The sequence below is a fragment of the Corvus moneduloides genome, chromosome 9 (genome assembly GCF_009650955.1).
Source record: "Corvus moneduloides isolate bCorMon1 chromosome 9, bCorMon1.pri, whole genome shotgun sequence".
Lineage (NCBI taxonomy): Eukaryota > Metazoa > Chordata > Aves > Passeriformes > Corvidae > Corvus > Corvus moneduloides.
Genome location: NC_045484.1, coordinates 28,625,353 through 28,649,397, shown reverse-complemented (window position 1 = coordinate 28,649,397; position 24,045 = coordinate 28,625,353). Strand labels below are relative to the sequence as shown.

Sequence of the window (24,045 nt, the reverse complement as noted above, 5' to 3'; positions counted from 1 at the left end):
GAAGAGTCAGGGTGCAGAAAAGAAACAGCTGCTATTACAGGTACAATGTGTTACTACTCACAGCCTCCCTTTTCTCCAGTGAATAATTTTATATTTAACAGCAACTTGTGAAACAGTCTAATGATGTGTTAATAAACTGGAGTGGGATACATTTTGGTTGTTGGTTTTTTCAAAGGTTTTTTTATCTGCTGGCCCACTTCTTCAGGAGTGTGAGTAGATGATTAGATTATGTATTCTATTTCTGAACACTCTTTTTGTAGTACGAAGCTCCGCATGCTTCTGTCATTCAAAAACCTGACATGACTCTGAATCCCCTCCTGTGATAATTCTGATTGATTACTGGGGCTTTTAAGGCACTAATACCACCTGTAGAAGCATTCTTAGTATGTGACAGAAATGTGTCTTGCTTATTTTGAGGAAGTGGAGTTCACACGCAATCACAAAGATTTGTAAAACAGCTCCTTGTAAATTTTTGCAGTGATTGTAAGCCAGACAGTGTGTGTAATGGAGAACTCAGCCTCCTTTATATTTTGTGAAAGCTTTTTCATGTGTTTCTTGTTCTTGTGTGACATTCTGGCACCTGTTGGTGTTTGAAAGATTACTGCCACACTTCAGTGCATAGTTTTGGGTAGAAAACAGCTTTACTGATGTTTTTCCTGGAGTTAGTCAGAGATGCTGTTCCTGCCATTAGGTAATCTTCATATATTATCGTTGTAGGAATGTGTTGTGCTTAACATAAATAAAATGTTGCTTTCCCTTGATTTTATTCTGTGGTAAAACAGACATTATTGTGCTCTGGTTTAGTGCTTTGCTTTTGCTGTTGTGTAGCTGTAAATCTCCCAGGGATTCTGTCCCCCAGGGATCCACTTTTCCTCGTGCCCAAGTGAGCAGTAAAAAAGCTTTTGCCCTGCACAGAAGCCTGTAAGTTCTGCACGTGCTTCCAACTTCAGTGTCTTCATCTCTATTGGACATAGGTAGAAAAATGTAGCACTACTTTCTGAAATAGCCATCAGAGCTTCCTAATGAGACACTTGGATTTTTTTCCTCCTTTGACAGAATTAAACGTTACCTATTAACCATAATGCTTAAATTGATGAAGTGTAAAACTAGTGAAATGGGTTACAGGGAAAGGAAGTGAAAATATTATGAACCATATGCCCTAATTTATGTCTTCTTAGAAAATTCATCTAATGAAATTAAGTATTTGGAATAATTCAGCTTACGATATTCAACAAGAAGTACAGCAGTAATGGTAGGATGATCTTGCTTTTAATACAGTAAGGAAGATACAACTCCTTTCTGGGGAGGAGCATCAAATCCTATTGTCTTGAGATCCATGTGCATCCTCAAGACCAGGTTTTCTTTTCCTGTGGACCTACACCATTTGGTTTAATTTAGAAGCTGTGACAGCAGCTTCTGCTGTGTTCTTTGTGACCTTAAATAGAGGCAGATGAGATGCCAGCTCTTTGTGTGAGTTCTTAATCCCAGTTTTCTGGTCCCTCTCCTTTCCTCGTGGCTCTTTATCTGGATGCAGCTCCTTCCTCACAGATGATTGTCTCCATCCACTCTTAAGCTCCCCCCCCGCCCCTGGAAGCTGATTTTACATCTTGACTCCCAGGCTGAACCTCCCAAGTCCTCCATTATTAAACAGCAATCACAAATTCTTCTCTTCTGCTTCTTGTGATACAAGACTTCACGTCAGAGTCGATCCCTTTTTTCTCTGCTCTGACTCTTGTACTTTATGCATTCAAACTCAGCAGCTTGCTGGGTGCCCTGATGGAAAGATGAACCTCTTGCTGTCACTTCCACTGTTCTGTGTAATTTCAGTTCAAAGCAGTAATTAAAGAAATAGTCCATTTTCTGGGAAAATACTTTTAGAAATGTGAATGCATTCTAGTTCCTTCTGGAGGTTGCAGGAGGGGTGATAGTGCAGTGGGATTTTGGTATGAAGGAGTAGTCCTGGACAAATGTAAAATCTCTTTTATTGTAAGTAGTATTGGGCTTGGGATTTTTGGTTTATGGCTTTTTTTTTTGGTCTGAGGTAACTGGAAGAGTGGATTTTGTTCAGATTATGTACTCACTGAGGTACTCTGGGACTGGTGGGTTTAGTCAATAGAAAATGTGTTATATCTGATGACTCCTGTGAGACAGAGCATGAGAGTCATTGATACCAAGAGTCCTCTTGACTTCTGTTGATGGAGAAGAATTTAAACTACACTGGTGTTTGGCTTCTTATCTTTCTCAGGATTACCATGGTGTTTTTAATGGCTGTACATGGCTGAAGCATTTTGCTTAGGTAAATAAATTTGGGATGGGTTTTGGAATTTAGGGGGAGGAAGATATGTAAATACAACCAATATTACTCTTCTTGGGCCCTTACGAGAGAATTCAAGGCATGCAAATGCTAAGTGAGGGAGTGGAAATGTCATCCTTCAAAGACACATGAAATGCAAGGACTGTGATAAAAGTGTTGTGCACTTCGAGGTATCTGAGTTACAAAGCTTGTAGTTCATGGAATTATATCTATGAATCTTTTAACATACTCAGGTTGTTCTTTATTTCTTATGGAGCGTTGCAGAATTTGTTTCCCTGGAGGGGACTGAAGTAAGGCTGGAAAAATCCTACCTGATCTTCAATAATCTTTCACACGCAATACTGGTAATACTCCAGAATTGCACTATCACTGGATAATTTACACTTAAATCCTTTCACCTCTGTGCTCCCACCTTCAAAAAAAAAATCCTTTAGCGTTATAGGGAGCCAGAGATTGCACACTTGAAATACCTTGGCCTTGTTGCCAGTTCAGTCTCACCTGCTTAGACTGATTTATTGTGGGTTTGTTTATTTTCTTTTTCAGAGGGCAAGACTGAAAAATGCATTTATCCCATTATAGTTAACAGATTCAGGAAGTAATTTGCAGATCAGGAAACAATGGATCTCATACAATAAAAGCACTGCCTAGGTAATTCATAAGGAAGATAAACTTGTATTGTTAAGCTTGCACATTTTACTCTTATTTGTAGGCCATGTATTGCTCTCCTGTGCTTTCCACCATTAAGCAGTAATGTTACTGCATTAGTAAAAAAGCCCTGCTGCTGTGACTGCCTTTCAGAGCCACACACAAAATCAGATAATGCATTTTACTGAATTATGAAGAACGGTGTTATTTGTTTATAACCGCGCACTTAGTTATTGCTCTCAGGGCTCCCTGTTGCAATTTAATCACTTCCCTGCATCTCCAGAGCTCTCACAGGCTGGCATGAGGCAGCGAAGGGACAAAGCAGGATGACTGGCAGCTAAGTGTTTCAATCAGTCAGGATACTGATTTATTTCTGCGAGGAGGAGTGTAAAGGAAATGAGAATGGCTGTTTTTTGTAAGTGATGCGCTGAATAGTCATCACTTAAACACTGGAGGTCACACATAAACACTGAACTCTTGAGAAAGGGAAAAGAACCCCGCAGGAGTGTGTCTTGTCACCCTCACTGCACACAGGCTTTGGGAAGCGTGTGATGCTCAGCATGTCCCGAAAAGGCAGCACAAAGGATGAGTCTGGAATCCTTTCACTTACAGGGTTTTGCTCACAAAAGAAGAGATGTGAAGCATTAAAAGGCAGGGTGTTGGGAATTCTTTGTTGTCTGTCTAGTTACTGTAAACACCTGTGAAGTTTTAACTGTATTCAGGAGTCTGGCATTGCAGAATGTTTAAACTGGACCCAATGAATTGCAATGGGGCAGGTGGTGTAAATATCTGTGCAAATTGATCCCTTCTGGAGTTAAAAATGTATTTTAACTAGAGCAAAAATAGGAGTAAAAACATTGGTGGAATATTATATCTGTGCTTTAAAAATATTCATGGGTATGCCTGGGATAGGAACAGATACATTAAAGTTTTCATTGCCTACTTTGAGGCAATAGAAATCATGTAATTTTACACCCCTCTTGATGTGCTGGTTTTAATCTCAAAGAAATTAATCCTCTGTGGATAGTCAGAACAATAAATATTGTGTAACAAACCTGACAGCATTAGATGATGTTTATAAGAGAAAGAAAATTCAACTGAAGTTTTTTGCTAATGGTGTATCATTCCTTCTGTATTCCATCTGAACTCATATAAAATCCAGGGGAAGCCGGCAGATAGTTTTGAATGAAATTAGGTCTTTCTAAGATTTTAAACCTCCAGAGCCCCCTGAAAATCTGTGCTCAACAATCACTGCTTTTATAGCAGGGAAGATACCTTAGCTATCAGGAGACTGCTTTAGTGGGGTATTCCCTAGAAAGCCCCCTGTAGCCTAGCCTACATTTCATCTTCTTTTTCTAACCTAAATCCTGAGGTTGTCAAACACTTTCATAAAAAAAGTATGCACTAAAATTTGATGGAAATGCAGCTACATAGAGAAAGAACTACTTTAGGAGAAGCTTTTAGTGCTGACAGTAGAGAAACTTTTTACTGTCTCATGAAAAACTGAAACTCTGACTGCAGCAAGAGAGAAGGGGACTTGCCTCTTGGTCAGAGGAGAAATCTCTGTGTTTGCTGCTAAATGCACTCAGGGGAAGTGAAGGTATCTGCAGTATAAAATAATAAAATACAAAAGCAGCCCTTGCTATTTGCAAGATGGCAAAGGAGAAGCTCCACTTCTTGATTACACTGATTTCTGGATGTTTTATGCATCCAGATCAATTGATATTTCTTTTCATGGCACCCATTAAGACACAGATTTTGAGGCCTATTCTGTTTCTTTCACAGGGAAGGTGTATGATATGTTGATAGCTGTATGATCACGATAGTTTTGGAAGATAAAGGAGAAGAGAAAATGTGCTGTGGGCAGGAAACAGCTACTTCAGCATTTCTTTTCCCTCCTGTCTTTTTTTTCCTGAGCTAACAGTCCATTCAGCCTGAATACAGATCTATTCTTAATGTGTTCAACTGCATTATTTAGCCTACCACTGCAAGCCAAATTGTTATCCCTGGAGATGGAATTGCTAAATTGATTTAATGGAGCTTTGTTAATCTGGAATTTCATTTATATCTTCTCTTGCATCTGTGCATTGTCGCTTCTTTGTGTTTAGGAAGTGTGATTTTGGCCAAAAGGCACAAATAGACGCTAAGAGCAGCTCTTTAGCTTCTGGCTACCTGCAAGAAGGCTGTCGAGGAGACTCTTGTCTTGTGAGAAGCACTTAAAACTTGCTATTAAGTCCTGTAGTGCCCCTGTTTGCAGCACGTCGATCCTTTGGAAGTGAGGCCCTGAAGGAGCAGATCTCTGTTGTGCTCCGTGGCTGTGAGTAATTACTGAGAAACACAGAAAAGAATACCTGAGTGGTTTATTCATAACCTGCTTAGAGGCTGCATTCCTGACTCCTGCATGGTTGGAATGCCACTTGCTGGAGCCACCAGTTGAAAACACAACCAACTGCTGGCTGAAAAGATCTGCAGTGGTGAAAAACACTGAGAGAGAGAGAGATATCAAATAGTCCCCTGGAAGGATATGGATAAGGATTACGTAGAAGAGAGAATTTGCAAGCCTGGAATGTATTTTTCCCTACAGTATCTATTTCTATTTCCTGTCAAATGGCTTTCAATATTTAGGTTATTTCGTATTTTGTTATAATCTCTTGGATGGAGATCAGATACAAGATTTACAGTCTGAAAACAGGTTGAAATGGTTCTTGATGGTGTCAGGAATATTTGCAAGGTTTTAGCAGCTGATATGGTGCAGATGAGTGCATAATACAGATAATAAACATTTATTATCTGTATTGCTATCCCATTCCTCAGAGCTGTGGACATGGATTGGAGCCCTCCTTGCCTTCATTTTCCCCCATGGTCCTGGGCACTGTAGCAAACAGGAAAAAAAAATCCCAAATTATATTTTAGAATGCTTGATAGTAGAGACAACAGCAGTTTTCTGATGAGGAAATAGCAGAATGATGTGACTGGTTATGAGCTAGTCAGGGTTCAAATATCAATATCTTCTACCCCTTTCTCTCATTCATTAAACCACACAACAAATGACATATTCGAGGTGAAATTTTAACAACAAATAATTGGCTTTGGAGGACTGTGTAGCTGTTCTTTAGGGGAGCACCTGGACCTCCCCCCTAAGATGCTTTTTTGGCACCTCTGTGTGGTGATACAGATAGAAAAGGTCAGCAATGGGATGAGTACAAGGAATTAATGATTTAAGAATAATATGATAAAAAATTATAACCTCTCAGCTGTCCCACCTTCCTCAAGCAGTGCATCCAGTAATCCTTTCCAGATTGTTTTTTATGAGGCCTGATCTGATGCAAGAGCAAATAAACTTTGGCTGCTGAGCAAAGTAACACTCTCACCTGGCTTGAGAGGGATTTACATGAGCAGTAGGAGTTTCTGTAACACATTTTTGCAGGATCAGGATTCTGTTTGCAGGATTCGTTAGTGCATTTCTTAATGGAAAAAGAAAAAGTTCGTGTTACTATGAAATGTTGAGCATTTAAAGCTTTCTGCTTGCTAACAGCTTTCTAGTTTCTCTTTGTTTCTCCATAAAGTCTGTTCTTTCCCAAATTATTCTGTCTCCTCAGAGCAATCTTCAGCTAAGAGTGAGGACAGATTGGCACCATGAGTGATTCAGTGTCTTGAAGCTGAGATTTGTGTTAGGGAAATGTGATGTGATGCAGAGACAAAAGGTGGTCTTGCCTATGTTTGTCTTTAATTAATGTATTTCTTTCCTGTTAGTTTCAAAGGATTTTTTTCTAGCCAGGAGTTAAATGGACCCATTCCATGTTTATATTTATGCAAATGACTGTTGTGTCACTCAGGTTGCAACATTAAAGAAAAAAAGCCAGATATTTTACATGCCTTTGAGTATTGAAGTGATTACAATTACCTACATAAAAGGAGTTGCTTTATTAATTAATTAACTTGGAGAAAAATGTCTAGTGACCCTCTGAAGGAATATCAATAACTGAAACATTAATTATGTAAATAAGATCTGTCTTTACTGTTCATTATTCATAGTTCAACATGAAAATTGCCTTTTAAAATAATGCTTCATTCATATATTTCAATAAATGTCTGATCTGCCTAGCTTGTGACTTGGATCTGGATTTTGAGTCAAAGACTGTAGTGACATGGATACAGACCTTGGGGCACTTCATTTGAGCTACCAGCACCCAGTTCCTAATTGCTGGGCTGGCATTGTTTTGGGGACAGGCTCTCTGAGGCAGCAAATCCTCTTTGGAGATGAGTTCTTGCCGAATTTGTGTCTGGAGAGACAGAGTTATTACATTTCATAGGTGAGGAAGGAGAGGAAAGAAGCAGCAAAATACTTGCAGAGCTTTTGTGACTTCCCCATGGTTTCAGAAGGGAGGCTGCAGCAGAGCTGCAGAACCAGCCCAGCTCCAAGCCCTGTTGAGTTGTGGAATTGAGTTTTTCTCTGAGTCAGAGGCTGCAGTACCAAGGCAAACAAATACCATGAGGAAAACAGGGTTATACCACGTGTTTGGTTCCTGTGATCTTGTGCACTCAGTAAACTTGCTGGTCCTTTCTGCATTTGGAAGATGTGACTGAATGCCTCCTGGCAAGTGCTGCAGGTGATTTCATACAGGTTATGAGAATCCTTGCCTTGTAAAGAGCTCTGCCTTTTTATTTTCTAAAGTTTCACCAAGCGTGTTAGCAAATTCTGATGAAGGATTCCTGGAGGGTTGTATTCCTTTTCGTATCCCTAAAGACAACACACAAAGGTTTCCAGGGCTGCTTTTTGCTCAGGTGCCTGTGAGTGCACCTGTAAGAGGAGAGAGAGGAAGAGCTGTGTTTATTTCTCATAATCTCAAAGGCTGTGCTGCACGTAATCTTGAGTGTGCAGACAAAAAGTAGTAGCTGTGCAGTCCCAGAAAATCCTTTACTCTCCACTCCCTGAAGAGCACCTGCTTTCGAGCATAAGACGTTCAGATTTCCTTTTTTTTAAACACCTCAGAACTCGCTTTGCCCATAGCAGGAAGGGCTGATGAAGAAGTATGTGTGTCCCCCCCCTTTCCCTTGTAGCGTGATGAATTGTGGAAGTCCTGATTGAAAATTCTAATCACAGCCTTGCAGTCCTTCAGATCACAACCCCTGACAGTTGATTCACTCCTTTTCATGCCTGCTGCCTCTGACTGCTCCTGGTGCCTCGTCTGCATGAGTCTATCATTAGCACACAAAGCATGATGGATTGGCTGGGGCACCTCCGTCCTCAGAACCTGGGAAATGCTTCTCTTTCAGAATCAAAGAGCCTGTGTGTGACATCGTCATGAATGAGAGAAGAAAGTAATGCAGTATTGGAGGTGCCTGTTTGCTGCCACTGTTTAGAGGGAAAATGATGCATTATGGGGACTGTAAGTACCTGGCCTGTTCGTTTGGGGCTTGGCTCCTTGCTGGGAACGATGCAGAAAATCACGGATGTGGAGCAGGGCAGGAGCTGAGTCTGGCGTGTGCACAGCAGTTGTAATGCTTTTTGGAAATCAGAGCTGTAAGCACTTCCAAAATTCAGCTTAAAAGTTCAGCCTATTAATGAAATCATTTAACTTTCAGTGAGATCTGATGGCCAAAATGAGCACAAGCAGTGGCTTTTGATACTGACTGTGGGCTCGGTTCACTTTGGTGGATTCTCTTCTGTAGACCCTTTCAACAGGAAACTTTTGCAAATGTTTGCATCTTGCAAATGCTTTTATTCATCTGTGTGACTTGGCATTTAATGTTTCAGTGAACAAGACAGTTAAGTTTTGGCTCCAGTGAAAGATTGATAGGAACAATTTTCGAATGTGGTATCACAACAAAGTGAAAATATGTCATGTTCAAATACTGAGCTCTGATGCATCATGTGGTCTCGTAATAAATGAAATAGCACTACCAACCTGACAGATGTGCAAGAAAATGGTTTTAAATTTATGATGATTAATTTTCAAGATGAACTGCAATGAAAAAAATTGTTAGTAGATGCTTAAAGAAGGTAAGGGGAGCCAGCTTTCTGAAATGAGAACAGGCAGGTAATGATAAAGCTGCCTTCACTTTTATGTTTTGCTTTCTAAAATTTTAGCAATGGGAAAATTGGTATTCTGGCTGCTGCAGCTGGCGTTAACAGCTACTCATGCAAGTGTAACATCTTGTGGAAATTCCACTTCTTGGATTTGTGCTACTGCTTTCGTGCTGGTTGTCTTGGAAGTAGGAGTAACTCAAGGCAGAGCTGAAGGTTTTCTACCTGACAATCCTTTCAGTGCCATCAAAATAAAACAGCACTGAACTTAGTGGGAAAACAGAGGTAGCTTGATAGTACCTTGGAAAAAACCCAAGCTTTTCTGAAACTCAGCTTTTTCTTTCATTTTGAGGATTTGCCACTTGAACATTGACTTTGTTTTGCACTAGGACAGTTAAATGTAAAGGATACTGTTTGGTAAAATATAAAGTGATTTAGTTAAACATTGTTAGGTAATTTTGGGCTCAAAACAGCCCTTGACAGCCTTTAGTGAAATCAACTCCTGCCAAATGCAAGAAGGTGAAATGGTTCCCATCCCTAGCACTAAAGTCCATTATTTCAAGGAACTGTGTCCTAGTGAGGCCAAAACTGAGCTTTCCAGTTGGAAATGGAGACAAACAGCCTCAGAAAGGATGTGGGCTGTGCTTTTTTCAGAGCAGGAGTTCAGCAGGGGGAAAAAAATCCTAAGTGTCAGTGTCGTGTTAGTTTGAAAGAAACAAAACGAGGAGATGTTTTGTTTGTCATTAGCACTATGGGCTTTTACATGGGAATGTTTTAAGTTGACAGCAAGTTATGTGGGAAACCCCAACAATTGTCTGCCAGCTGTTAATTTCCAGCACTCTGAGAATAGCTGCCCTGTAGCATCTCCTCAAAATTCCTCATCTTCAGCAGTGCTCCCTCGTCTCTGTTAAACACACTCGGTGGTTCTAGAATTTTCCCTGCCATTCTGGGAGCAGTGGGTGTGTAACTCAAAGGCAGTATTTTATCTGTGGGTTGCAGTTTAAGTTCACTTAATAGTTAACAGAAAAGGAAAATTCTAGGAGCCATTTTGGCTGTCCGAAGATAGATCTGAATGCATATGTCCATTTTTTTCCTGCAGAGATTCTTGTCAAAACAAGGTCTCTGCTGGTTCCTGTCAGGTCCCTGTCTTACTGTGCCCAGAGGAGAGAAAAAAACAAACTCTCTGAGGAGCTTAAGGATCCAAATATAAAATTAGTATAATAAGTATAAAAATGTCAAAACCAGATGAGATGTATCTGGAAATGTACAGTATATTGTGCTTGCTGCTTTTATTGCACTTCATAATGGCTTTCATACAAGTTGCTTTGGCCCTTAGTCTTTATTATCAGGAATTGTTTTTATCCATTAAGATCCCCAAAGAATAGCCAAGATCATGCTGAAATGTTTTTACCTCCAGCTAATGCCAATATCTGTGATGGAGGGGGAAAAAAAATCTGCATTGTCAGAATCCTGGTACCTAAAATGTGTCAGATTATGTTCTGTGCATCACTTAACAGCTGGGTACCCTATACATTTGCTGCTGCTACCTATTTGCAAAGCATTATGCAGTCATCCTACATGGGGCCATTTTCCATTCCCCTTGAATGCTTTTTCCCTGCTCTGGAATTCCCAGTAATCCATTGACAATTCACTTTCACCAAAACTGGAACTTTTCCCCATCTTACTTTTTTTTAGAAATGAGAATACTCTGGGAGACTTTGATGATCAGCACTGATCAGCTGTACTGTGGCATTTACAACTGGGTAGAATTCAGAGTTCACAAATAAATATTCACAATATTCACAATAAATATTCACAATATTCACAATAAATATTCACAAACACTGGTGTCTCACTTGGTGTGAGTGTGTTGTTCAGTGATTCTGATGTCTGTTAGCACCTGACATGAAGTGACCCGAGGAGTGTGTTCATTGGTTTCAATGACAATTGGATTGTCTCTCTTCTGCAGTTTCTGACAAGCTTAGCTCTCAAATAACCCGTGGTTGTTTGCCATCTGAGCTGATGAAGCTTCATAAGTTTTGGAGGTTAATTCAGGGAACATTTGAGTTGTATTTGCCATCAAAAAAGTTCCATATATGGTGGCCTGAGTTTTATTTAAAAGGGTGTAAAGCTTCATTATTGCTTAAGGATTTATATTGTCTGTAGCAATACACAAGATCTAATGGTCTAAAGGCATGAGCAAAGGAGTTTTATTTTTATAAATAATATACTTCTTAGTTCCACACTTTGTGTTAACCTAGGTTTTCTGATTTGTTTAATTCAGTGAATTTCATCTTTCATTTCATTACATCAGAAAAGATCTCATGAAATGTCTATAAAGGCATATCCAAATTGCTCTCTATTACCACGGAGAGCTGCTGTTCTGGCCCTTGTAGCTGTACCCAAATGCACTTTAATCCAGGCAGCAGGAGTGGTGCTCATGTGCCAACTGTGACAGCTCTGCCTCCAAGGACACTGTCCAAGCCTGCCCAGCACTGTCAGGGCTCACTTTTCACAGCCTGGTCCTGGCTAGTTTGGGCTCTGATTATTGATCACACACCAGAATTCCCATTTCCTAGGTTTAGGCGTAAATTTCCCTAAATAGACAGTGAGGATTGTTTTTTGAAATTTTTACATTTCCTCATGTCCTTTGCTGTGTGAAAAAAGCCTTCTTGTTTACGAAATATTTACAGTCACTGTAATGCAAGTATGTAACTTCTTAATAGAAAATACTCATAAAACTAGGTTGGTACTTGAGATTACTACTCTGAATCCTGGCAAGAGGTACCTAAATTACATCCAGCACAGTGACTAACATTTTGACATTTACAGATAAGCCTTTGACTTTACAGTTTGTCAGATGTGACCTATGTATCCTGGGCTGTAAATACCTGGAATCTGGAGTCTGAAGCTGGAGTCTATCTCTGCATGCAAATTTTTGCTTTTAAATTTCACTGTAAATAATTTTCATACCTTAAGATAGTTCCCCATCTGAGATGTGAATTACCACTATTGATACAGTTACTAGATAATATTGGAATTATTAGTTATTAGAGTATTAGAACTAATTTGAATTAAAGATTGTTTATGAGTTTTGGGCCTTATGTAAAATATTCCGATACGTACTTTGGCAATATAAACTAAACTGTTAGTGGACATTTTAGTTTGCCTCTGAAATTTGAGAAATATTTTTCTCCTAAATACTGAGTGTAGAGTATTTCATGAGGTTTTGCCTGAACTTTTCAGTTTGTTGATGGAGCTGCTCAAACACACCCAATAATAAAATAAAGAGTGCCAAGAAAGCTAAATTTCTGTCCTGCCACTCTTTGCTGGGAGTGACCAAATCACTTTTGCAACAGAAAATCCAATATTCTGGTTTTCTTTTTAACTTTTATCTGGCAAATGAAGGCAGACTGATCAACAGGCTCATTGTCAGATGACACGTGAAGTCAGGATTTGTACTTCCCCAAGAAAATACAGGTTTCTGTATAGCCCATTTTAAGTCCAGTGCCATACTTTATTAGGTATTAAGAATGTGATCTGTAATAAAATTGAGAAGAATGTATTGGCATGTTCATGTTTTAAGCAGTAATGGCTGTGGCTTGTCTGAAACGGTCTAGGCTTCATTTTAACATCCAGTGACAAAGTGGAAAGGCTGTACAAACGTATGGTACTTTAATTAATGGGGGCAATACTAAGCTTTGAAAGTCCTCTGGAGCTTTTGTCTCTGTTGGAACATTGTGCTGTGAATCTTCCCTAATAGTTAAAGCAAATGAAGTAAAATAGCCTTTGGGCTATTTTGTTACACTGTGTTGTTGGGGAAAAAAATTAATCCTGTGCCATTTTGCATTTGCTGTCTGTGAATCAAACTGTGAAAGCTAATTTAAAAACTTTCACACTTGGCTTGAATGAGGACTGTCAGTGCTTGGAGAATGTCAAATTGAATGCAATTAGCTGGAGTTGGGCTAGCCTAGATATACCCATCAGCCTTAAAGTGCTCAGCCTTAATGACTGCTCTGATAAACTAACACAGAAGTTACAGGAAGGGATTTAAAGGCATTAAAGTCCTGCTGAAAACTTGCCCTGTGTAGAAGAGATCTTTGAAACCAAAATAGTTTGTACACCAAGGGGCAGGGAGGTAGTGAGACCCTGTGGAAAATTAAACACAGCACAGAGGTGCATCCAGGAAAGGGAAACAAAACCACTGGTGAACCTGTTCAGAAATTGTAAATACATCAAGTACTTAAGTATTTGTTAATTTTTAAGCAATGAGTTACCATTTATGGTCTCTGAAGTAGTTGGGTGTCAAAGGCTTTTGTAGAAGAGGCAGCTGGTACAGCTGTGGTGGAGTGAAATCTTGGAATGTTTTAGGGAATGGTGGCACTACTGGTGTTCTAGTTTGGAGAAATAATGGGGCTTTGAAGTTAATCTCTTAATTGTATCTGTTGATCAAATGCTGCATCAACCCATAATGGGGACTTGAGGTCCAAACTTCATTGATAAAGTGAAGCTTCATGCTTGGTTCTGTGTGTTCAGAGTAACTTTCAGACTGGATGTGAGCAGATCTCTCAGACTGCAGGTGCTCAAGAGACAGGGATTTTAGGAGACTGGAGGAGAAATAGGAGGTGAACAGCTGAAGTTGTGAGAAGAGTTATCTGTTGTATCAGCTGCTAGTCTAAAATATGATGACTCTTCCTTTGGAAGGTGGGATGTTTGCCAGTCAGTGGACTGTGGCTTTTGGGATATTATTTTTCTCTGAGAACATGTCAGAAAATGTGTTTGGAGCTCAGTCAGAACCCTTTTTTTTTTTCTCTCCTCTTTTTCTTGGAGAAGACTCCTCCCTACAGAGTTTTATCTCCAGGTGTTGAGTGAGGTCTCAACCCAGGTTATTCCCTGAGAATTGTAGTGAGTGACCCCTGATTTTGCTCATGGGGAGAGAATCCTGATGGTAAATTGAAAAGAACCGAGTCTGTAAATTAGCATTTTACATGTCATCCCTTCTCACATGAGCAACACGAATTGTGCAGACAACAGCAGCATTTTTAGTTAATGAACCCAGCCATAAGCACTGTTCACGTTTAACATATTTACAGGGGGTAGCATGCAGTCAAAAAATTCCATTAATTCTTTTTGCATGAATATTGTGTGCATGAGTGCATACATTTATGTGTGGATTTGTATGTATGTGTACACTATTAGTGTATGCAGTGTTAAAGCATACAGAGTAATTCAAGAAGAATCACTGAGGAGGTTTCATTAGGCATGGAAATGTATTCAGCAGAAGATTTGAAATAACTCTTTAATGGAAAAAAAGGAAAAACTGTGCCATTTGACATGAGAAATCTATTTTGAACTATAGTGTATGCACAGTCTGTTTTTGGCTTTCCCTTTCTTGAAATTGTTGCCTGAAATATTACGGTGGCATGCAAAGGCTTGAAGTTTAATTTTAAATTTAATTTGCTTGAATGCTGCCAGGGTATTTTTACATAGACAGTAAAATTGCAACTTGGTAATACTTGGCACTCAATTTCTATAGAAATGGCATTCAGGATGCAACTTTGGGCTCATAAGTAAAATAAGATGAAATCACACATGATGATGATTTTAAAATATTTTCAAGACTATGTAAATGTAATTTCTGCCTTGATTTTGTTAGTTTTATGGGCAGCAGGGGAGAGAGTTTGCAACAGTCACATATATATATATTTTTAAAACTGTGAATGAACTTTTTTCAATCTGTTAATCCAAATGTTCTTTAATGGCTAAAAATAGAACCAAATTACTTCATATAAAAAAATGTGGGACTTATTTACCGAGCTTCAGACAGAATTTTTCTTCCAATAATGTTCTGAATATTTTTGAATAGAGTGCCAGAGGGTTATTATGCTGCTGAAGGCTGAGCTTTCCCACCCGTGTTTGGTGATAATCTGGTGACATCAGGTATCCTTCCTGACTTCAGTCCTGATAGGAATGCCTGTTTGGTGAAAAGAAAAAGATATTTTAATGGCTATTATAATATGAAGTATTTGCTTTTAAGTGTTCAGCATTTGTTATCAACGTAAGTTTCTCTTCAACCCCTCTGTCATCATCTTGGACAGCACAAGACTTTGAGCTGGGCCTCCTTCTGGGGAATTAAACTGTCAGATAGTCCTGCCTGCCTTCTTCAGCCAGGTGTCCTGGCACTGAATGTGCACAGCGCCAGAATTTTACTCTCATGTGATTAATTTGGTCATTTCAGGCCTGCAGAAGCAGTGCCCTGCCGTGCTGCCTTCAGGTGCTGTACCTGGAACCAGCCGGCTCAGGGCCCATGGTGGGGCTTTGTTGTGCTTCAGAGGTGGTGTCAGATCCCCAGTGATGTGTAATTCATGGGGAGGACCAGAGGAGATGAGAGAAAGACTTTTTTTTCTTGGTTGAATGCCACATTTCCTAAAGGAAGTCTTTGGTTCAAAGAGGGACCAACAAAGTCTCTGGGTGGTTGGTTTGTTTTATTTATTAAAGTAGTTCTTAATAATGTAGTGTTCAATAAAGCAGTGAATGCTCTGAGCATTCACAGCTCAAGACTGTGTTTTGTCTTTCCAAGCACTTTCTGATGCTGCTTTCACACAGAGACCTGAAAGTCACAGCTAGAACTGAACATCCTGCTTTTTTCCTCTCCTGTTTCTCCCAAGTCATGTTTGAGAGACAGTCACTGCTGCCAGACCCAAATCACGCGTTGCTGATGTAACTTTTGCAGGAGGAGGTGCTGAAGGAATGCAGCTTGTGAGCTGAATTGTGGAAGATGCTGCAGTGTGGTTGTTGCACACCTGTACTGCTGCTTTTTGCTGCGTGTCATTACACACAGAGACCCACAAAAATGTAAATGACTGTTCCAGAGCCAAGCACATCAGTGAAGAAATGCTGAATTTATCATTGTCCAAGTGGAATGAAAAGTTGTGTGTGCAGTCACAGAGTAACTTCTCTTTTCACATGATGTCTTTAGGTACAAACAGTCTGTGCTGGAGGATTGAAGTCAGAGTTCTGTGATAAAGGCAGTCACTGTCTGTGGTCATTGCTGGGTGAGCAGGGGAGGAGGAGGACAGGATGATCTCATGCCTTGGGGCAGCAGGACAAGGTCCTGGAGGTTGAACTCTGTGTACCATTGCTCCCCTGTGTGTCATGCAAGACGTCAGCCCTGGCACTTCCCTTTGGTAAAGATAAAAGGGAGATAAAAAGGAGAACTCGTGCAGGGAAATGTCACACAACTTTAACAATTCGTGATGTTACTGAGCACCACTGTAGTTAAACCAAGCTACATCATCAGTAACCAAATCTCTTTAAAAAATCACCAGGAAGACTAACAGAGCTCTTGTAAGAAACATGAGTTTTGACTCACATTTTATTGACGTGTTTTGGGCTACTGTAATGTGCATTTCTTTGGATAGACTACTATTAATGTATCCCGCAGTGGTAGGGAGGAGAGGAGAGATCCAGCAGGCAGGAATTGTGCAGTAAGATTGATTTATTTAATTATTTTACAAACTCTTTTGTAGACTTTTTTCTTCATAGCCTAATTGGCCAAAGGATCAGCCACCCCTTGGGGTGATTGGCTAAAATCCTAAAACATCCATTGTCAAAATATTTTTCTACTGTACCGTAAACAAAGCTCTGCAAGGTCGCAGGTGTTCATAGCTTATAGAACTCTACAAATATCTTCCCTGAGAGAGAAAAGTATCTCATGGGACTGGAAAGAAGCAAGAAAAATTCTTGCTAGCAGCAATATTGTATCCACAAAGTACCATTAATTTCAGCTACTGTGTAGGTGCCTGTAGGTTCTGTGTACCTATGGATTGCAAGTATAAAGTGTTTACTGTGACTGATTTGAAATAAATCCAGAAAACTCTTACAAGCATTGTTTGCAAAAGAAGCAGTATATTTAGAAAATGAAGTGAACTTTTCTTTGGCAGTGTGGTACCATGTCAGTAGTCTTTTGTTGGTTGGTTGGTTTGTGGGTTTTTTTATTTTTAATTGACTTTATTGCTAGGCACTGGTCTGTATTGTTACTATTCCCAGTGTAATAATAATCAGTAATCTGCCCTTCTTGCTGTATTTTTGATAAAAATATATCTGAAGATGGAACCTATCACGCATGTCTTTTTTTTTTTTTTATAAAGAAACATCTCTATGCCCTTATTAAAATTAAAGAATATAACCCATCTTAGGCTTTTTAAAATCTAAGTAGGATGAAGAATTCACTGCAGATGATCCTGTGGAAAGGCTTTGCAAGAGGAGGGCAATCAAGAAGGGATAATTAGAGTTACTATTTAAATATGCAGAAAGCAAAAAGCTTATCTGGAAGAGCAGAGTGAAGTGTAAGTACAGCCTAAGACTCACGTAAGGATGATTTGCAAGCAATAAAATCACATCTCCCTGACTTTGTAAGTACAAAATAATAAGCAATATTTAATAATGGAGGCTGTAATGGTGTGGGATATAAATGCAGCAGTATGTGGTTTTACCATGAGATCTTACCTGGAGGGGATGGATTGGTTTAGCACTGACAGAGTGGGGATTACAGGTATTACAGGAATGTGTGTGCAGTAAGGGATGAGAGTAATTGCTCAAGATAATCACCGAGCAGTTAACTCAGAATAATGATAGGGAGTTGGTGGGATTTCTGTTCCCAGGTTTTACTTCTTCCTCTGAATCAGCCTGAAAGTGTGAACACCTCTGATGGGACTCTGGCTGCTCCTGTGATTTGATTCAGGTTTGCTGAAGAACAGAATTAAAGTGCTGCTAAGATCAAATCCTCCTTGGCAGAGAAACGGGTCGGATGGTCTTCAAGTTCTTAATCATCCCTGATTTTGTAACTCTGTCATTATTTTCATTAATTAACTTCAGTGGGTAACACAAACATCACACTTCTTCCAAAACTAATATTATTGCTGCCTGCTATTTAGTCTGTTGAACTGAAAAAAGCCCAAAACAAACCATAACGTTCAAGTGATGCATAGGCAATAACTTAATTGAATGTGTATTTATCTGAATGGCTTTAATTGGACATCATCTGCAGTCTCACCATGTACTGAGAGCCTGTCTGGTTTCACAAGCTGGGCAAGGCCAGGCCTGCTTGATGCTGGGCTTTGGGAGGCAGGAGCTGCTGGAAAGGCTGGAATTCAAGAGCTGGGCTCTTCTCTGGGGCTCAGCTTCAGGGCACGTGGCTGCCAAGGGGGAGAAAGGAGCCAGGGGCCTGACCACAGATGCTTAACCCAATGGTCCTGGCTACCTTCCAAGTGGAGTAATTAAATTCTGCATTCCTGAATTCCCTCTCGTTTTAATTGGATTTGGTATTCTTCACCTTTTGGCTTTAAACTCGACCGGCAAAACAACTGTTTCTCATTATAGCAGGGACTTTATTTCAGATCAGGGTATATTACCCTTGAGTGTAATGTACATTGCTTTAAGTGTGCCAGGTGTTTCAGGAGAGCAGTGTACAAGGGAGAGCAACATTTTACTTCTATTTTTAATTGATTTTCTTTGCTGTACTGAAGTACACCCATTTGATGGTTATTCCTGTTTGCTCTCTCAGTTTACAGGCCTTGTTGAGACTGTAAAATCAAAGGCAATTCATGAAAATATTTTAGATCTTTGCTGCATCCAGGAAACCTTCTGTTTGCCTCTGTGTGCAGCTTTCATCTCTTTTGTGTAGTCAGTGAAATCTAGGGCATCAGTGGAAATTCAGTTTTCAGTGTGGATCCAAATGTTCACCTGATCACGGAGACTGCTCAGCACTTCACAGGAACCAGCTGGTAAACAAGGGAATCTGTGCTACATCTCCCCTAAAATATGGCCTGGTTTCTACTGTGCCAGTAACTTCTGTTCATGTACTGGAGCCTAAATAATTGATTTTTCAGTGTGTGCCACAGCACAGCATTTTAAAGCCCACAGGCTGCCTTGTTGATGAGTATTGTGATTTCTGCAGAAATTTTGATTAATGGATGGGGATGTCCAAAAGGTATAGGCAGTAATGAGAGTGAATACATGGTTTAAATCTGGGAAGGTAATTTCTGGACAGGACAAATCTTTGATATGGATAAAATTCAGATTAGTTCACTTAATGGTTCACCTGGCCCTGATGATACCTAAATTTAGAACTTGTGAGCACCGCTGGCCTGCAATCAGAATATGTTTTTCCCTGCATAAAATGGAATTATATTAGTCAATTCACATTAGCCAAGCCTGAAGTCTGTGTCTGGTTGGATTTATTTGTGCTGGGCTGATGACCGAGCTCTGTTTGGCTTTTTGTTTGACCTGGTTGTGTGTATCTTTCTTAGTGCTGTCAGTCTTGTCTTCTGCTGCTCAGTGAATACTCCTGTTACTGAAAATCCAAGATCCATAGCCCTTTATTAAATTATAGAGCACATTACTTGTTCCTTTAGTATTTACCTTTGAGCATTAGAACTCTTTTTCCTGGAAAATAAGCTGGTGCAGGATTTTGTAGGAGTTTCTGAAACCTCTCTGAAAGAAAAAAAAAAAGACATCCAAGCATATCTGGGATGCCCTAGAAGAAATAGTAGTAATAAACTCATCTCCTTTTCTTCTTCTTTTTAAATTAAAAAGTATATTTCCTGTAAATGATTGCACAAAAGTCTTTCGACATAGGAAGGTGCCACCTGTGTTATGGACTATAAATTCACTTTGTATAGCGTTCTGTCCCCTTTCTCTGTGAGTTCCAGAGGACAGCCCCAAACTGACAGAAAGCCTTTCCGTTGTGGACTTGATTCTGTTGGTATGCAGAGAGGGTGGGCAAAACCAGCATCCTGTCTTCATCCTTCTGGGTGAGGATTAATCATGATCACAGCTGCAGAATGATGCAAATCTTAGCTGGGGCTGGAGGGGGGGAAGGGATGGTTATGGGGGGAGCAAAGGATATCTCTTGGCTTCCCTTCCACCAGCCCCTCCCGCCCTTGGAGGCTCTGTGGTTGATGGAGGAGTTGCAAGAAGCCGATTCCTACTTTTTTTTTTTTTTTTTAACTAGTTAGTCTTTCATGCAACTTGTGTTTTTTTACTTTAATCATCAGGCATGCACTCGATTTTCCAGGAGCACACACACAAAGAGTGTCTGCACTGCTTCCTGGTTTCCTTGATGATGCATCAGGCACTGGGTGCTCAAATGCTGCTGGTTCAAAGGCACATAGATTTACACCAGTGACTTTTACTGTGTCTCTGTGGCCAGCCCCGAAATGCCCTGCAGGTCAACTGTTTTTGAAATGGATAAAAGTGTGCTAATTCCTTCAAGGTAAATCAGGGGGATTATGACATCTAGGAAGAGGAATCTGCCAGACAGTTCTGAAGCAATATAGCTAGGACTGACCCAACAGCCTCTCTAAAGCTTCCAATAAAATTGCCTGAGGAGTCTGCCAAGAAGCCAGATGCTGCTGCTGGAAAAATACCTTCTGTAGCTTGGCATTTGTCCTGTAATTGCTTCCAAGAGAGAATAAACTGTAGCATGACAGTAGAAGGTGAATGGTTCCTCACTGCATGCTACTTGGTGATTTTTAAAAATACCTAGAAAATAAGCATTATTTTCTGATGTGTTACTACTCAAGCAGGTCCTTGTACTCATTTAAGTGCTTATGAGTTCCCCATCTGAATAACCAAACACTTTTTTTTTTTTCCTGACATTAGCCTGGCAGTGGTTTGATTTTTCTTTTTCCTGTGATTCCTTTTGCGGGGTCCCTAACCTGATCACCTGGGCTTTGATCCTGTTAGGGTGTGATGTGGTCATGTAGCCCTGCTTACATCACAGTGGGGACCCTCTATGGATGTCTCTCTGTATGGAGTTAGGATGCAGCAACCAACACCTGGCCCACACAGTTCCAAGGATCAGATGGTCGTGTGGCTTTGTTTTTCTTTTACTATATTTTCCAACTGTGGGAAGAGCACTGTCTGTTACTATTCAGAAATGCTGCTGAATCTTAGCCCAAACCAGAAAATGTGTGGAAACTTCTTAGGGAAGGTGCTTTTCCTCCCTTTAAAAATGTTTAATGTTCCTACTGATAGGAAGCAGAGGCATTTGTGGAGCAGTGTATAACCTAATCAGATACAAACGAGATGAGAACAGGTAAGTGATTTCAAGAAAATTATTTATTTGAAATTTCTCCAGTAAAATCTAGCAGCTGTCCTCGAATACTTCTGTTTGGTATCATGGAGGAGCCTGCCTGCTGTTCATCCCAGCAGTCCTGTGGGATTGCCTTCAGGAGTGGACTATTTAAATGGAATGGTCAGAAGTAATTCTGCAGCTAAAACTCATCATAGAATCACAGAATGGCCTGGTTTGGAAGAGACCTTAAAGCTCACTGAGTTTCAACCCCCTGCCATGGGCAGGGACACCTTCCACTAGCCCAGGTTGCTCCAAGCCCCGTCCAGACTGGCCTGGGACACTTCCAGGGATGGGGCAGCCACAGCTTCTCTTGGCAGCCTGTGCCAGGGCCTCAGCACCCTCCCAGGGAAGAATTTCTTCCTAATCTCTGCTCTAAACCTACTTTCTGTCAGTTTGAAGCCATTCCTCTTTGTCCTGTCCCTAAATACCCTTGTAAAAGGTCTCCCTCCGTCTTTCTTGTAGGTTCCTTCAGGTTCTGGAAGGTCGCACTTAGGTCACCTGCTTACCAGAAAATTTAAAATACTGATGCTTGTCATTTGTGAACAAGAATCTAGAAGTAATTCTTGCCTGTTTGTGTGAATTCATACTTACAGTCCCAGAAGCTTTCTGCTTTTTCCCTTTGCTCTGCTAGACAGTGAACTTTGGTAGGAGTCAGGTGGTTGAGTTTGACGTAATAAAGCGAAAGTACATTTCCAGCAAGGTGAACTCCTTTGATCAGTTTTCCTAATACTTGTGTAGGTATAGTGCTGTTATTTTATTTAAAAGGAAGGAGAAGGTGAGTTCCAGTTCAATCTCACTTATAATATTAATAAAATCATCTTGAATTAAAAAAAAAAAAGCTAAATTAAGATATTTCTATGAAGGACAGGAGATGAACGAGTTTCCTTCAACTTACTGTGTCACTTAAAAACATGCTGAGCTGTCCAGGATGCGAAATGTTTAATTCCATAACCTTTTCTTCCAATTAGAAGACACAGATTCTGATTGTGAGGAATTTGCATTTCAATATGAAACGTGGTGTCTGACATTGCTTTTACCTTCTCCCTGGTGATGCTCCTGACTGCACACTTCTCCCTTTTCCTTCGGTGTGATGATTGCACCACCGCACTTTAGTAATCATTTAACAGCTCTAATTACAGAATACTGTGATCCCAACTGTGTACTTTGTCCTCTTTGCCTTCTTAGTCTCTGTTTCTTTGGTGTCGGGAGGATCACAAAAGAGCCGTTCTTCTGCTTTGCAAAAATAAATTCCAAAGGCCCTGCTTTGGTAATGTACAGATTTGCATTTTCTCGTGGCTTCCGAGTTAACTACATTGAATTTTAGCCGTAGAGGGGTTGGTTGGTCTGCTGTTGTTTACATCAGTCACGCCGGCATAACTTCTGTGACACTAATGCAGGTAACACCAGCATAAAATTGGTGTAGCTCCAACTCCATTAAAATCAATGGAGTTAGGCCAGTATGAGACAAATGCAGCGCTATTGATTTTGTGCTGGTGTGACTTTATTGACTGGAGTGGAGGTGAGGCAGTTTCTGCTGTTGGGTCTCAGGCAGGCTGTGCCTGTGTTTGGAGCAGTGGTGACTTCGGTTTCTTGTTTGTTCTTGCGCAGCGTTATCAGAAACTCCCTCTCTTTTCTGCTCCAGGGTCAGCAGGGTGGGAATCTGGGAGTAGTAAAGTCTTGGAGTGATGCAATTCATGGGGGGAAAAGCATTAGGTAATTCAGTTTCACTGAGCACAGGGAATCTCTAGTCCCATCTGAACGATTTCCTCTGTTATCTGCTAATGTGGTATCAGAGGAATGATGTGAAGTTTTTAAGCCTGCTTCTCTCTGATGTGATACCCTGCTAAAGCTTACAAAAGCACTCGGAGTGGAGTTTTGAGTCAGAAAGTGCACTTAAAGGAACAATGAGTGCTGTATCTATACCCCCAGCACACTGGGATTGTTCCTGGTTTTCAGCTCTCTTGGCTGGAGTTGCATTCCCTGCTCCCTGGGCAGAGGAGATGTAGTTTTTTCCTGAATTCAAATGGCATACCTTTAGTATTTCAAAAATTCTTTAAAGCAAGTCCATGTCTTCTATTTTGCCTTTGTTGCGTGAATGCTGCCCTGTATAATATAAAATAGAAACTGGTATATTAAAATGAAATGTTAGCAATTTCCCATTAAAAATGTTGATGAAATCAATTCATTCCTTTGAAAAGCTTCTTTTTAATCCGGTCAGCATTTTCTGTGAGTAGAAAATTCACAGCACTTCTGGTGAATAATTGGTGGAGTGGAGTGCAGTGTTCACCACTATATGGAGTGATTTCCAGGAGGAATTTCAGTAATTATTCCTGCCATCATTGGAATACTAATAAAAATCTTACTTTAGAAATATTTAATAGGTCAGTTTTTTGCCAAGATGCTCTTACAGTGGTGAATCAACTCCAGTGGTTCTATTTACCCCATGTGAGGAACTGGGTTACATGCCTGAAAGATGCCCTAAAGACAGAATAATGAAGCGTAGTTTGAACCACAATAAACTTAATAAAATGTGTTACTGGCATTAGTTACATGTAGGGTTTTGTTAAAAAAAAAGCTTCTTGTTTCCAGGAGATAAGAGAAATATTTTATGAATACAGTCAACTACAGCAACTAAATGCAAAGGAAAATTAAATGCTGTGGTTTGAGTACTAAGTAGTTTTCTGATACTGGAAGAATTAAAAAGGGTTTATTTGGGAAGTGTTGTTCTGGAAGACACTACAGACATAGTAAGCTGAATAAAGGACATGAAATTCCTTCCTTTATCTTAATATCTAGAAAATCAGGAGTGGAGGGGGAAGTACATGCTCATTTTAGAGCAAATAAAACTAAGTATGAGATCTGGAGGAAGTTGTGAGTCTTCGCAAGCTGTGTAACTTAGGGAGGTGGTGGGAGATGAAG

The 24,045-nt window shown here is 40.1% G+C and overlaps 1 protein-coding gene across 13 annotated transcripts in view; it reads left to right on the top strand.

The window, feature by feature from the left end:
* Positions 1–24,045, top strand: part of DAB1 (DAB adaptor protein 1) — a 416,072-nt gene that overhangs the window by 283,275 nt on the left and 108,752 nt on the right. For 3 of the 13 annotated variants that reach the window (XM_032117465.1, XM_032117464.1, XM_032117463.1), the window contains one exon: positions 8,237–8,349. The exons of the other annotated variants lie outside the window; for them this stretch is intronic. The gene's annotated coding sequence lies outside the window, so the exon portion shown is untranslated. The remainder of the gene's footprint in view (positions 1–8,236; positions 8,350–24,045) is intronic. 13 annotated transcript variants of the gene reach the window in all.